Source organism: Mixophyes fleayi, chromosome 3 (assembly GCF_038048845.1).
Source record: "Mixophyes fleayi isolate aMixFle1 chromosome 3, aMixFle1.hap1, whole genome shotgun sequence".
In the NCBI taxonomy this organism is placed as follows: domain Eukaryota; kingdom Metazoa; phylum Chordata; class Amphibia; order Anura; family Limnodynastidae; genus Mixophyes; species Mixophyes fleayi.
Genome location: NC_134404.1, coordinates 177,686,659 through 177,703,539, shown reverse-complemented (window position 1 = coordinate 177,703,539; position 16,881 = coordinate 177,686,659).

Here is a 16,881-nt window from a genome sequence, read left to right as displayed (position 1 = left end):
TTGTTATGATATCGCTTCTGTGGATTAAAAATATAATACCACCATTGCTTGGAAACTGGCAAATGAAATGTTCACATATTTATATACTTATTTATATATCTTTTTATTTTTAATAATTTGAATGATGTGAGTGCAGTATGATATTGCAGCTTGTACGTGTTGCTAACGCTATTGGTAGACAGCCTCTGCTCGTAATAAGCAAACATAATAACAGTGACATTTGATATTATCTTTTTAAGAATAACTAAAACTTTTAATAGTGGGTGCATTAAGTAAATAATTAATATAAATTATAATAAAACAATAAATACAATTTAAACATTACCATCCTCTTTAAATTAAATGCTTAAAAAAAGACCACTCTTTCTTATTAATAAACATTTACAACTGTGGGTTGAGAAATCACTGTTTAATTCACAAAATTGTTAAACCAAGGTTTTAATGCTTTATTGCTCCCCCCCAACAAGTCATGTGTCAAGTATTTTCTTGTGCCAATACATGTGGGATGTGAGATCTTATTTTGCAATCACTATTAATACTACACCTGTGCAGAGAATCAATAGACACACATGGACTATTCGCTACAATGAGGGGTATAAATATGCTTAATAGATATACAGAGATACTTAAAAGGGATGGGGGACAAAACAGTATTATCGCCCAAGACAGTTTAATAAAATCAGCTAAAATTGTAAAAATATTTTTTAATGATATTCATATAATTCATTCAATCAATATAGGAAATTCAGGACACAGCAGGGCATACACCTTAAAATAATTTATTCATTTATTGAAGAACGAGTAGCCCAGTAGATTAATTTCCCTATAAATTCAGCAGTAAGAAACTTGCTAGAGACCCTAGCTCGAATGCCTGTGTCAATCCTTGTGATGACTTTGGGTAAATCATTTGATCTACCTTTGTCTTTGTTCCTGATACAGATTCCTTACCAGCTTGTCGAAATAATTCTCTGTATAGTGTTGCATAAAAATGGCTGTGTTTTGTAACAAAAATATACGCTGTAATTTATTATCAGTTTCAAACAATATCACGACGAAGGAAAAAGTTGCACCAGTTATCAAGCACATTATACTTAATTTAATATACCTGTTGCTGCCCAGTTAATATGAATAAACACAAATTATAATTTATTTTTATTTTAAAATTGAAAAAAATGGAAATGAGTACTGTTTGAAAATAGTTTACTCACTTCCGTTTCTGTTTCACTGTAACTTATGTTTGTGACTGTGACGTCCTATACATTGAACTCGCACCATGTGTGCTACAATATTCAGGTTACAGAGAAAACTCTAATGCTGATTTTCAAATATTAATCCTACACAAGTCAAAGTAAAAATGTATGAAATTTAGGGGCTCATGTCTCAATCATACTTATTTTAGCCTTACACATTGCTTTATGCTCATTATATTGTATGGGGTAATTTTCAGCTTCATTATTTAAAAAATAAAACAAAATATTTTGTACATTATGTAACCCCTGGGGATGCTGCAGTTGGACTTGAGCACCCAGGGGCTAATAATCACAATTGCATCAGTAAGAAAAGAGATGCATATAGCTATTTACCCGTCAAGGAGAAGGAACTACATCTCCCAGAAAGCTGTTATGAAGAGGGGGCGGAGCCTAAGAAGACTGAGAAACCAGAGGGCGGAGAGAGAGAGGAAGAGAGGAGCATCCTGGGAGAGACCGAGCTGTGTGACCAGTTCAGATAGGTGACCCTAGGCAGAAGGGCACTGGATGAGTGATCTGAGCAGAGAGAGCAGTCTGCAGAGATATCAAAGCTCGGTGCAGTTCTGAACAGAACCTGCTGGAAGCCACAGTTTGAAGCTGTAGGAGGAGGTTTGCATGCATCTCTGAAGAAGGACATTTTACAAGTCAGCCATTTTGGAGATAATCAAGTTCAGACCTGTGACACACTGGTGCAGATAAGTTACTGGTTATTTTTATCTATCTGTTGTTGTTCAAGTGGGGTTTGGACTATATCTGGCCACAAGGGCTGAAGAGTTAGGGATAGATGGGTGGGCAGGTAAATATGCACCAAGTGTGTGTCTAATCAGCACTTGTGGAACTACAAGTCCCAGGATACAAATTAGAAAGGATTTTACAGTTGTTGCTAGAGGAGGGTCTGCATACTGTGACTGCTGTACCTCACTGCAAGTGATTTAAAGATCTCCAAAATCTGCAAACTGGACACATGATGTTTCCATGCCATGCTGCATACATACAGAAGGGCCCCAACTTGCAGTGCACTGCTCTATTTGTGTGGTGTGTTTGAATACTGCTGTGTGTGTTTGGCAGTACATTGTAGGGCTATAAGGGAAAATATATAAATTCACCCTGCAAGATATTCACAGTATCAGGAGCAAGTAAGATATCTGATATATTTTTTCATGTGTATAAAGCTGTGACAGTTAATGGTTATATTGTTATATATTATATTATATTGTATGCTGTTATTGATTTATTGCGAGTTTTTGTGTTAACTTGGTGTGCATAGTAAGAAGTGGTGCGCCACTTTCATCCACATTTGTTTATTACTGTATTGTATTGTTTGCACTATTATTTCAAATTATACCAAAGTATATTTTTCTATAAAATTACAAAGCTGCATTTAGGATTTCCATTTAAATAAATGTGCCTGGCTGGCTTTTGCAGCACACATTTTGTCACAGAGTGTTAATACTGGGCAGGGGGTTTCCCGAATCTCCCCCTGGTGTATCTTTTGAACACCCCCCAGAAGAGAAAGCAGAGATTCGGGTGGAGGCACTGAAAACCAAGTACCAAGGTGAGAAGCATCTGCGTGGTTCAATATATATATATACCCTCACAACGCTTAATACACAAGGGGGTGTTACAGTGGAGGCACTGCTGAGATACTGAAGACACACTCAGTGAAACCCATCAGCACAGACGTCATGGATAGTATAAGAGAAGAAGTGTTTCTGTGGTGTGAACAACAGACTGTGGCCCCAACTCGATGTTTAGGGATCTATGGTGACTCTCAGGGAGTGACAGATGAGGAAGTCCTGCATGTGCTCCACAGGATTTATGGGGTAGAACATCCTAAAATCCTTGGATGGAAAGGTAGAGATCAGCATAAGACCAGTCTGATCCTCTGTGAGACGCAAGCAGAATTGGATAAAGATTTTCTTCCCTCCCTCGTTTCTGGGCCACAAAAACAACAATGGCATATTGTGATACCGTTAAAGCCAAAACAGCTAGTCGCAGCACCTCTTAATGCTGAACTTCCAGATGGAGATATTAACCGACAAGTATTCCCTCAGGCCAGGGAAGAGAATTCTCAGTCACCCTCCAGTACTAGGAAAACTGATGAGGATCAAAGCGAACTGTTCCTCACTGCTGTACAGAAACTGGTAGACCAGTTAGGAAAGTCACAGCATGAAGGGGGCTACAGAAGGCTCCGGCTCTTCTCAGGAATAAAACCAGTCCCTACTGGGGAAGAAACTTACGAGGCATGGAAAGAGATGGCTTCCCAATACCTGGAGGCATTGCTCCGAACCCTATAAGAGACAGCGGATCGTTGAAAGTCTGCGAGGTCCCGCTGGAGAACTAATCCAAGCTGTACGGAGAAGTGACCCCCAAGCCACTGCACGACACTACTTAGCGACTCTAGATCAGGAATATGGAATGGCAGAGGATGCAACAGATCTGCTCTATCAGCTACGCCACACCTATCAGGAGTCAGGGGAGACATTGTCCAATTATATCTATCGGCTGGACAAGCTGATCCACCTTATTGTGTCAAAGAAAGGAATACCCCTAGCAGAAGTAGACGACAGGCGTATGCAACAGTTGTTACGGGGTGCTCTGTCCCATGACCCAGTAGCGATGAAGATAAGAAATGCTCAACTGGGACAACCATCACCTACTTTTCTTCAGTTGATACAAGATGTTAAACAAGAGGAAGCTATAGTTAAATCCCGAGAGAGGGTGACCAAGAAAGTCAAGGTCGTACAGTCAAAGCCCGAGGCTGACCTTCCCAGCACTGAGTTAATGAAGATTGTGGAGAAACAAGGTGAGCAGATTGCTCAGTTGTTGGAGATGCAGAAGCAGATTCAAGCACAGATGCTGAAATACCACACTACCGAGCAACTGCACCCGAACATCCACCCCCGGCAAGTTCTCGAAGCTAACACTACTCGGAAACAGAACAATTGTTTCACTTGTGGAGAAGTTGGGCATCTCGCTAGACAATGTCCTCAGAGGAAGGGAGGAAGGTGGTCACCCTCACCATCCCACCGGGATAGGAAGCTTTCGGAAAACTGAAAGGGAGGACCAGGAACCCCCACACTGGCCCTCTAAAGAAAGCTGACATTAACACTGTGGGGAACTCTCACCTGGAATGGGGTCTTTTGCCCAAAGGATTGCTGGGACCTTCTCCTCACGTGCCGGCATGTCTAAATGGGAGACCTTGTATGGCCTTGCTAGATAGTGGTTCACAGGTGTCCATTGTGTTCGAGAAGTGGTACCGAGATAATCTATCTGACTTGCCCATAAAGCCATTGTGTGGACTGACCATCTGGGGTCTGAGTGACAAGAATTATCCCTATCTTGGGTACATCACTGTACCTTTGAAGTTCCCACGGGAAGTAGCTGGAATAGAAGAAGAGGTGAACGTGCTTGCACTTGTCTGTCCTGAGGCCGAAGGAGAACCTCGAGATGTCTCAGTGATTATTGGAACTAACTCCCATTTGTTCGAGATACTGGCCAACTGGTGCCAAGAGGTGGGAGGAGCAAGTTATAGTAAAACACTTAAGATTCATCCTTAGTGCCTTGCTGCTTATAAGAAGAAAGAGGAAAAAAAATCTCAGAAAGAAACCACATTACAAATAGGAAGTTTTGATCAATGCTTTAATGGTAGTGATGCTAGTCAAGAAGACCGACACTGGCTAGTTATGCAAATGCTACAAAGAGAGGCTGCCTTCTCTTCGGGGGACTGGGATTTAGGTCTAGCGACAGGAGTGGAGCACCACATAAGGCTAACGGACGACAGACCTTTCCGAGAACGGTCAAGACGCCTAGCCCCTGCTGATTTGGATGATATTCGGGAACATTTAAGGGAGATGCTAGAGAATGATGTGATTGAGAGATCTGAGAGTCCCTATGCTTCTCCTATTGTGGTAGCTAGAAAGAAGACAGGAAAAATACGGATGTGCGTGGACTACCGGACATTAAACAAGCGCACGATTCCTGATCAGTACACTGTCCCTAGGATAGACGAAGCCCTTGATTGTCTTCAGGGAAGCAAGTGGTTTTCTGTGCTATATCTACGCAGCGGGTACTATCAGATATTGATGAGTCAGAAGGATGCTGAGAAAACCGCCTTCATCTGCCCGGTTGGATTCTTTCAGTTCAAAAGATTGCCACAAGGATTATCAGGGGCTCCAGCCACTTTCCAACGATGCATGGATGATGTTGTGGGTGACATGAATTTCAGGGAAGTGCTGGTATACTTGGATGATTTGATAGTATTTGGCCAAACATTGAATGAGCACAACGAAAGACTCCTCAAGGTATTGGATCGCTTAATAAAGAAAGGGTTGAAGTTGTCCCTTGACAAGTGTAGCTTCTGTAAAACCCAGGTCAAGTATGTGGGATATGTTGTGGATCGGGAAGGAATTTCTACAGATTCAGCGAAGATAGAAGCGGTGAAAGAATGGCCTCGACCAACAATACTGAAGGAATTAAGGTCTTTTTTGGGGTTCTGTGGCTATTACAGAAGGTTTGTCCCAAACTACAGTAAACTTGTCAAGCCTCTTACAGATCTAACTCGAGGTTATCCTGCTCCAAGAGGTTCCCATCGGAAAGAGAAACCATTGTTCCGGGTAAATGATGCGTTCGGGGAAAGGTGGAGTGAGGCTTGCGAACAAGCTTTTGAAGGATTGAAAACCTGCCTGATTCAAGCGCCTGTTCTGGCATATGCCGATCCAGAGTTACCATACATTCTGCATGTAGATGCCTCCTTTGAGGGACTTGGGGGAGTGCTATACCAAGTGCAAGAAGGAAGGTTAAGACCAGTCTATTACATCAGTCGAGGTCTCTCACCCAGTGAACGGAACTACCCGGTGCATAAGTTGGAGTTCCTGGCCCTTAAGTGGGCAGTTGTTGACAAACTTCACGACTACTTGTATGGAGTACCATTCGAAGTGCATACAGACAACAATCCCCTCACATATGTGCAGACCACAGCAAAGCTAGATGCAACTGGGCACAGATAGTTGGCGGCGCTGGCCATTTACAATTTCACAATAAAGTACAGGCCTGGGAGAAGAAATGTAGATGCCGATGCTTTGTCAAGATTACCGGGAAGGTTTGTGGAATCTCAGGAAGAAGAATGGATAGAGTTGCCAGCTCCAGAGGTGAAGGGGATGTGTCACGAGGGACGTGTGGTCGTGCCTCCAGTCAAAGAATGCTTAACAGCTCTAGGGGCAACGACAGATGCACTACCAAGACAATATTGCTGGCTGAGTCAAATGGAGCTCAGTGATCTTCAGAAGTTGAGTTCAAGCCAAGTCAAAGAAGATCAGCAGAATGACTCCTCTATAGCAGCAGTTAGGTGGTCTGTTAAACACAGACAAAGAATCCACCCGAGTAGTTTGAAAACGGAGGAAGCTATTTTGCTAAGCAGACAGAGAGAGTCATTGGTGGTGAAGCAGGGGCTACTGTATAGAGAAACCAGCCGCAAAGATGGCAGAGAGAGGAAACAGCTAGTATTGCCAAAGAAGCACCGTCCCATGGTTCTCCGTGCGTTGCATGATAAACACGGCCACCTGGGAATAGAGAAGACCATGAGTTTAATTTCAGATAGATTCTACTGGCCGAAAATGGAGATAGACATTGAGAGTTATTGTAAATCTTGTGGGACATGCATACTTCGGAAATCCCTCCCAGAAAAAGCTGCCCCCTTAAAGAATATATCCAGCAATGGGCCTTTAGAGTTAGTCTGTATTGACTTTCTATCAGTGGAACCGGATGAAAGCAACAAGTGTAACATTCTAGTGGTGACAGATCATTACACCCGTTATGCTCAAGCCTACCAGACAAAAGACCAGAGAGCTGTGACCGTGGCAAAAATCCTATGGGAAAAGTTCTTTGTCCACTATGGACTGCCTGCCCGCATTCATTCAGATCAGGGTCGGGATTTTGAGAGCAAGCTAATAAAAGAACTGTGCGAGGTCTGCGGGATAAAGAAGTCCAGGACTACTCCTTTCCATCCCCAAGGAGATCCGCAGCCGGAGAGATTTAATCGGACCCTTCTCAGCATGATGGGCACTTTGGACACTAAAAAAAAGGCACATTGGAGTAGGCACATCAGCCATTTGGTCCACGCCTACAATTGCACGAAAAACGAGTCCACGGGGTACTCCCCATATCTCTTAATGTTTGGAAGGGAGGCTAGATTACCAATCGATATCTGTTTTGGAATGGACACTGCTGATCCCCAAGAAAAGCCCCATTTGAAATATGTGGAGCAGCTGAAACAAGAACTAAAGGAGGCCTACAGACTAGCGGAAGCAGCTGCATCAAAAGCTGGACAACGAAACAAGGGTCGTTATGATCTACAGGTCAAGGAGCATATTCTGGAGCCAGGTGACAGGGTTTTACTTAGACACTTGGGCCTCCCGGGGAAACACAAGTTAGCCAATCGTTGGCGAAAGGATCCTCATGTTGTGGTTGCAAAATTGCCAGACATCCCAGCCTATCGAATTAGGCCCGAGGGGCTAACAGGCCCTATAAAGACATACCATCGACAACATTTGCTTCCCATCAGAGATGGTGTCCGGTTTTGGGAGGAGCCTGAAACAGATGAGCCAAAAGTGTCCACACCCAGAAGATCACGGCGAATCAGAGAACCGACCACAGAAGAAGATGATGGAGATGATTGGGGGTATGATGCTCCAGGTAAATTGGGAGAAATAGATTGGAGACAAGATATCAGAAGGCTCACTAGGTCTACCGAGGGGGCCGCTGTAAGACCTCCACAAGTAGAAGAAAGGAGAACTATGCCTGCCATTTCAGATGAAAGTGTCAACCCAAGAGTAGCTGGACGGTTGGATTCTCAGTGTTCAGTAGAGGAAGGCTCTAACCAGGAAGTTGACATGGATGGGGACGTCGTTGATCCAGATGGAGGATGCACTGAACGCCCCAACAGGGTGTTGGGGGGAGAGGAAGGGAACCCACCAGTCCAGGGTCGGCCTAAAAGGACCCCTAGAGCCCCAATGATGTTGACTTATGATAGTCTAGGTCATATGACTGAGATTCCTAAGGTGATTCATCCTAGCTGGGTCTATCAGTGGCCATATCTGACTCCCATATCTGTTATGCCAGGGCCTGTTGTGTATGGATGTGAAAGTGTATTTAGACAGGATGTCTTAACCCCTTTAAATTTGCAGGATGTGGGACAAGCCTCATCATTTGTTCATTGTGGACTTGCCCCACAGGGGGAGTGTGTAACCCCTGGGGATGCTGCAGTTGGACTTGAGCACCCAGGGGCTAATAATCACAATTGCATCAGTAAGAAAAGAGATGCATATAGCTATTTACCCGTCAAGGAGAAGGAACTACATCTCCCAGAAAGCTGTTATGAAGAGGGGGCGGAGCCTAAGAAGACTGAGAAACCAGAGGGCGGAGAGAGAGAGGAAGAGAGGAGCATCCTGGGAGAGACCGAGCTGTGTGACCAGTTCAGATAGGTGACCCTAGGCAGAAGGGCACTGGATGAGTGATCTGAGCAGAGAGAGCAGTCTGCAGAGATATCAAAGCTCGGTGCAGTTCTGAACAGAACCTGCTGGAAGCCACAGTTTGAAGCTGTAGGAGGAGGTTTGCATGCATCTCTGAAGAATTGACATTTTACAAGTCAGCCATTTTGGAGATAATCAAGTTCAGACCTGTGACACACTGGTGCAGATAAGTTACTGGTTATTTTTATCTATCTGTTGTTGTTCAAGTGGGGTTTGGACTATATCTGGCCACAAGGGCTGAAGAGTTAGGGATAGATGGGTGGGTAGGTAAATATGCACCAAGTGTGTGTCTAATCAGCACTTGTGGAACTACAAGTCCCAGGATACAAATTAGAAAGGATTTTACAGTTGTTGCTAGAGGAGGGTCTGCATACTGTGACTGCTGTACCTCACTGCAAGTGATTTAAAGATCTCCAAAATCTGCAAACTGGACACATGATGTTTCCATGCCATGCTGCATACATACAGAAGGGCCCCAACTTGCAGTGCACTGCTCTATTTGTGTGGTGTGTTTGAATACTGCTGTGTGTGTTTGGCAGTACATTGTAGGGCTATAAGGGAAAATATATAAATTCACCCTGCAAGATATTCACAGTATCAGGAGCAAGTAAGATATCTGATATATTTTTTCATGTGTATAAAGCTGTGACAGTTAATGGTTATATTGTTATATATTATATTATATTGTATGCTGTTATTGATTTATTGCGAGTTTTTGTGTTAACTTGGTGTGCATAGTAAGAAGTGGTGCGCCACTTTCATCCACATTTGTTTATTACTGTATTGTATTGTTTGCACTATTATTTCAAATTATACCAAAGTATATTTTTCTATAAAATTACAAAGCTGCATTTAGGATTTCCATTTAAATAAATGTGCCTGGCTGGCTTTTGCAGCACACATTTTGTCACAGAGTGTTAATACTGGGCAGGGGGTTTCCCGAATCTCCCCCTGGTGTATCTTTTGAACACCCCCCAGAAGAGAAAGCAGAGATTCGGGTGGAGGCACTGAAAACCAAGTACCAAGGTGAGAAGCATCTGCGTGGTTCAATATATATATATACCCTCACAACGCTTAATACACAAGGGGGTGTTACAATTAACTTTAATGCTAAGCAGGCGCGGGCTGGGAGAGGGATGGCCAGGGGGCACACAGGCGGCCGCATCATATGACCCTGTCATGTGATGCGGCCGCCTGTGCGCTGACACGGCCGCACCTGATGCGGCCGCGGGAAGAAAACTATGTTTTTTTGCATCGGGGCCCTAATAGCCGTCTGACCCAGCGGCCCGGGGGGCGGTTGCCCCCCTGCCCCCCAGGCCAGCCCGCCCCTGATGCTAAGCTTGTGCAATTGATGAACTGTATATACGGTTGATAACATTTTTAATAATCTGTTTTTGTTTATTTCTAAACAAACTGAAAATCATTAACCATCATTAAGATAACAACCTTTGTGAACTGTCATTAAGATAAGAGTAAATATAATTGAACTAAAAATATGAAGTTTTGATTATGAGTAATTATTTGCTACAATTCTTATATTAAGTTAGTATATATCAAGATATTGTAGTCTCAAGTATAAACCCCTATATTGCATATATTATAGAAATACATCACAAGAAGGGGTTTAAGTGATAGAAATGTTACATACTTAATTTATGTATTTATTTAGATATGTGGCCACTAAGAAAGTTTTGCTCCCCAAAATTTGTATTTATTAGAAAGATGGCAATTTGTCATAATGTGCACAAAACATCCAAATTCATCAATAGGAATATGAAAAATAAACTAATGCCAGAGCCTACAGAGGCTCAGGGCAGCACGTTGGCGTAGTGGTTAGCACTTCTGCCTTACAGCACTGGGGTCATGAGTTCAATTCCCGTCCATGGCCTTATCTGTAAGGAGTTTGTATGTTCTCCTCATGTTTGCGTGGGTTTCCTCCGGGTGCTCCGGTTTCCTCCCACACTCCAAAAAACATACTGGTAGGTTTATTCGCTGCTAACAAAATTGATCCTCGCCTGTATGTCTGTGTGTGTGTGTGTATTAGGGAATTTAGACTGTAAGCCCCAAGGGGGCAGGGACTGATGTGAGTGAGTTCTCTGTACAGCGCTGCGGAATTAGTGGCGCTATATAAATAAATGGTGATGATGATGATGATATATGTACAGCTATTGGTAATGCATTTTTGAAAAAGACATGCTTCCCAAATTGCATTGATGCATTGGATAACAAGCACATCTGTATACAGATACTGCTTAGAAAAGGTTTTGCAACTATTATTTTCACTTATAGTGGTAATTATTGACAGTTGTTATCATTTTATTGACATTGTTGATGCCTAGGGTGTTTCACACAATTAAAAATGTGTAAAATGTTGCCAAAGGGTTGCAACAAAATAGGAGAAAAGCTCAATATTTCAAAATGAAATCCACTCATGGTTGGAGGAGAACAATGTCCTTATGTGTTTGTTTTTGACAAGGCTTTCTATTTATCATCATCATCATTATTATCACCATTTATTTATATAGGGCCGCTGATTCCGCAGCGCTGTACAGAAAACTCATTCACATCAGTCCCTGCCCCATTGGGGCTTACAGTTCCCTAACATACACACACAGACAGAGAGAGATATAATATATAATAATATAATAATAATATTTAATAAGGACTTGGACTTAATGCACCTTCAAATAGAGACAAGGAATTTCCCTTTGTTTAGTAGAACTATCTATCTATCTATCTATCTATCTATCTATCTATCTATCTATCTATCTATCTATCGATGTTGGGGTGCCACTGTTGGTGTAGTTGGTATATATGATGATGGTGGGTAGGTGGGGACTTTTGCAGAAGTTGTATTTTTAATCATCTTCTCTTTCTGCTCAAGTTCCTTTATGCTAATGCTCCCTCAGCTGGTTCTACATCATACTTGCCAACTCTCCCGGAATGTCCGGGAGACTCCCGCATTTTGTGAGAGTCTCCCGGACTCCCGGGCGAGTGTGGCAATCTCCCGAATTCTGCCCACTTCACTAGGAAGTGCCCCACTTCCTAGTGAAGTGGGCAGAATTAGATCCCAAACGCCGCGATTCCCGGTGAATCGCGGCGTTTGGCCCCGCCCCCGCTGTCAAATGACGCAATTTGCGTCATGACGTCACAGGGGGCGGGGCCGAAATGACGCGATTTCGGCCACCCCGCCCCTTCACGCCCCCCCTCACTGGCTGGCTCCCGGAAGGGAGCTGAAGAAAGTAGGTAAGTATGTTCTACATATCCCCAAAGTGTGTATCTTTTGCGATAAATTGGGATAAGAACCCACATTTTTTTTGTCTTTTCTGTTAGGCTTTCTTATGTGTTTCCCTCAGTTCCAGAAATTCCATTGTAGTTTGCTACTGTTCTGGTTCCTAGACGAGGTGGGCTGTCTCACCTTCAATTACACCTGGTCCCGAAACTCACCTATATGGGAAGACTTGGTCTCAGGAGTGTAGAGAGAGGGGAGTAGTTGCTGGCTTTGGTCAGTCCTATGCAATCCCTGGTGCTGAAGACTACATCTATCAGCATGCCTGATGCAAAAAGTGGTCCGGGCCTGCTCCCAAGTCTGCCGCCCAGTCCGGGCCTGCTGCCAAGCCTTCCGCCCAGTCCGGGCCTGCTGCCAAGCCAGCTGCCCAGTCCGGGCCTGCTGTCAAGCCTGCTGCCATGCCTGCCGCCCAGTCCGGTCCGGGTCTCCTGTCAAGCCTGTCAAGTCTGAACCATCCGTTGCCGAGGGTGCCAAGTCTGAGCTGCCACCTACTTTTGTGGGGCACCTTTCTCAATTTAGTGCTCTACTGAGGTTTTGTGCTTCTTATTTCCCCTCAGTACCTAGCCTTGCCAGTGACCAAAGGAGGCAAGTTTTGTTTTTGTTAACAAACTTTAGAGGAGAGGCTATGGAATGGGCGAACCCTTTGTTTGAGACTAATCACCCCACCCTATCTGACTTACCACTATTGGTCGAGGCAGTGAGCAACAAGTTTTCACCAACACCTTCCGCTATGCCATCTTACGGGGCCTCCGTATTGTCAGCAGTTCCACCCATCTCACCTGGCCTAGAGATTCCTTTGTGCTCCACCCAATTGGTTCAAACTGCTGTTCCAGGGAATTCTCGCAAGAAGAAAAAGCGAAAGAAGAGAGCAGGGTCTACGGAGCTTGAACTGGCAGCTGGCATAGTCTCCTTTGCCCGTCCACCCATGGACGAGGACTTTTCTGCCGGGCCCCCAATTTTGGACTATGATTCCGATGAATTCAGACATTTTTGGTAATTGGGCGTCTGGAATCCGCCCTTAAGGGAGGGGGTACTGTCACGATCTGCCTACAGCTTATGCATTACATGCTGCCTTGCATGGCAGCTCCTGCCTTTTTGTCCTTATTATTGTATTTGTATTGGCAGTACCTTCATTCACCAGAGGTGCTGCTATTGTACCTTATTGTGTGCATTAGGGGTTAACCTTCATGTTCACCAATTATCCCATGCACCTGGGTGTGGTTTTCCCTTTATATACCTGTCACTCCCAGCACACATGGCTGGTTATTGTTGTCCCATCCTGTGATGTCATATCCTTGTTGCAACCTGTGGATTCTTCCTCCTGCCTTGCTCCTCTGGTTCATGCCTGCTTGGAATCTGTTCATACCTCCTGCTTCCCTGCATTAACTGTTTACCTGCTGGTTTTTGAACATTCGTATTATTTCCTGCATCAGCTTGCACCTGGTATTTACTACTGCTCTCGATTACCTGCTATTTATACTTTTCTTCAAATAAACAGAGTGTTTTCACCATATTCATGACTCCTAGCTGTACTCCTGTTTGTAACCGTGACAATGAAATTGTGTCAGGCTTTAAGCAACCATTTATCGGTCGAGCGATCCAGATGTAGTCCAGATCCGATCTGGGTGTACAAATCTGGTCCAGATGTCCAGAGGGAAGCCAGATCTGGTCCTACTGTCCAGAGGGAGCTTAGATGCATTCCACATGATCCATCTCAGGAGGCCAAAGGGAGTCCAGATCCAGTCCAGTTGTTCACCTGTGTCCAGTTGCCACTTTTGGTACTTTACCAACTATTCAAGTGGAGATAGCCCATGCACTTTGAGCCTACTTCAAGTGCCTACTTACATTTTAGAACTGGCCTATGCCCACAGCACGTGTGAGTAACCCTTACAACATTGCACTGCATAATGCACAATGATATATTTATTTTTATAGCTGCCCACCTTAATTAGAGGTCTGCCCTTGAACTCTCATAAACAACCAGGGATACTCCTCCCAGCATCTTCATTAGTATATCTATTCTCCCGGGATTACTAATCCAATCATCTTCCATAGAATATGTTAGGTGTATTTCCCCCCCCATCTTTCTTTTTTTTTTTTAAATCCAGTATTTTTATTGAAATTTTTTAAGATATAAACATACTAAACAACAAAAAGAAAAGAAAAACAATCGCATACATATCGGAATTAAATGACGGAATTTACAAGATTACATTAAAGCATAATAATCTTTATAATAATCATCTTAATAATCATCTTTCTTAATATACACTATTGGGGCTATATTTATTATAACTTCGCACTTTTGTGTAAAGTTTTTTATATTCGTTACCTAACAAAAATTTGTCATGAAATTAGCAGAGGTGGCCACTAGCCAGTATTGGCGCAACTGAACATGGAGGCACGGAGTGTAACGTACCCCGGTAATCACCAAGGACTTCCGCAAGGGAGTTTGGGCTTTGCTGCAAATGATACGCAGGTCGCAGCTGTCCGAGACAGTCAATGGAGTAGTAACGGAAGTAGTCAGGTGTTGTCGAATAATCCGGGTCAGGACAGAGCAGAGCGGTACACAGGGAGGATACAGAGAATAGTCAGGGCAAGCCAGGAGTCAAAACCAATGAGTTACCAAAACCTTAGCCAGGAGAATAGTAGGAGAAACCAAGCTGAATCAGAACCAAGATATGCAGAGTATAGGAACTACATGTAAGTGCTGGAGCATGGTAGTGAACTAATGGTGCCAGAGGCTTCTATATAAGCAGCAATAAACACCCTGATTGGGTGAAGGGATCTCGGCGCTAACCAGTGCCCATTTGAAGGTAACAGGATGGTGGTTGCTTGCTAGTAACAGATTACTTTGTCAGTAAGAGTTTGGTATATAGTGGTAGTTAAATAATCATGTTGCTTTCTTGTCATCAGATCAAGGTAGTGGATCTCTTGGTAATCACACTTGTAAGTGAACTTGATAACATTATCTGATGTTCTCATTGACAACATCAACACAATGAAAGCTTCATTTCTTCCAGTCCATATGACTGACAAGTCACCTATATAGCTAGTGTAGAAATAAATGTGACTTGAGACACAGGGCCAAGTAAAAACAGTTAGCGTTCAACATCAACCTCAAACATGAATGCATAACAATACAATGTTGCTACATTGGAACACATAGCACATCCCAATATTTGGAGATGGTAGTTACCATCATACTAAATGAAATTGACCTGTAGGTCACGATAATATGTGTATATATATATATATATATATTATACACAATGGGCACTCTTCTTAATGTAGATGCTAATTCCTGTGTCAAATAAACAAAGGATGGGACCTGATAATGTATTATGTATGAGAAATCCAGGTGAATAAAAGAAAAGGTGCAATTAACTGCATACAAAATGATTAAAAATCAATATGTTTATTTTTATTTGCTTCTTGGGGACATCATACTCCATCTCCTGTGAATATTGACAATACCTCTTTTCTCCTCCAAGTGTGTGCCGCAATGTGGTCTCCAAGGAGGTAATCATCATGGGAGACATGGAGCTAACTTTGCACACAATGGCTATTGCTTGTGGTGTACTTGTCTTTATAAGCTGTGTGCATGACAAATGTTTTACATAAGCTGAAGAGTCAGATAAAATGACTGTGTTATATGAATGCTGTATGAAATGTGGCTACTGAGCCACATCATTATTGGAAGTTTCTGTGGTGGACCTGCTGTACTGCTTTGGGGGGATCCTTCACCCTTCATCCAACAAGCTTGCTGTTAATTTATTTAAGTACACAGACTATATTATAATGTCTTCTTGGTGTAATTAACTAGTACACTATGAACACTCTCCTGTGCTTGTTTTGTACAAGTTACTATAGCCAGGTATAGATAAATAATACAGCTTTGGATGCTTTTCCACCATCTGGATTATTAATTCCATATTAATATTGGCAATTGCTATTCTCCAAATGCTCAAAATGTCTCACTGTTGTGCTAAACTCTCTTCATTGCTCTCACTCAGTGGTAATAACAAAGGATGTTGTTCTGGCAACAGGTCAAATGCTTTGGCAGGTCTAAATGAATGTTCTCTAATCTATTATTTTTGCATGCATTGGATGCTTCTGAACAACTTCAGTCAATGTCAAAATTGTTGTAGCTATGCAAAGTAAAATAAATGCTTGCAATAAAATACGTCTGTACGAGGCCTTGGGGAGGTGTTTCTGTCTTAACTTTTCCTACTCTCAGAATTGAACCTTGTTTTGTCTAGTTATTTCTGCAATGATCTCACAGTACATCTCAATGATCCACACCTGCCACAGGACCATAGACCTAAGATGTTGTATTGTAAGAGTTTCATAACATGTTAATAAGACTGGAATTGTGAGGATGTAAGGGAACTATGGGACAAAACAAAAGATAGCTCTGCTGAGTTTAACTTGTCTGGCACAATTACCGTTACTACAGTAAAAGTGCGCAGTATTACCGCTAGTATGGTAATTTTAATGCTGAATTTTGCTTGCTGCCCTCGGGGCATAGAGTAAATATCTGGGTTAAAATTACCGTATTAAAGGTAATAGTATTAGAGCCACGTTATTCCTAGACTATTATGGCCGAATTGAATTGGTCCCACAGGGTTCATGTGTCTTTAATGTCTTAAATACATAGTTTAAAAAACCCCTGCACTAAGCCTGGACAATTTGTTGATTGATAGCTCTGTGATGCTAGTAGCAATGACAAGCACTGTTAGTTTTTGGAAGAGTTTGATTGATGACTGAACATTGGCTTGGACACTGATATTATGGGTGCCTGGGGTTAAAGTAT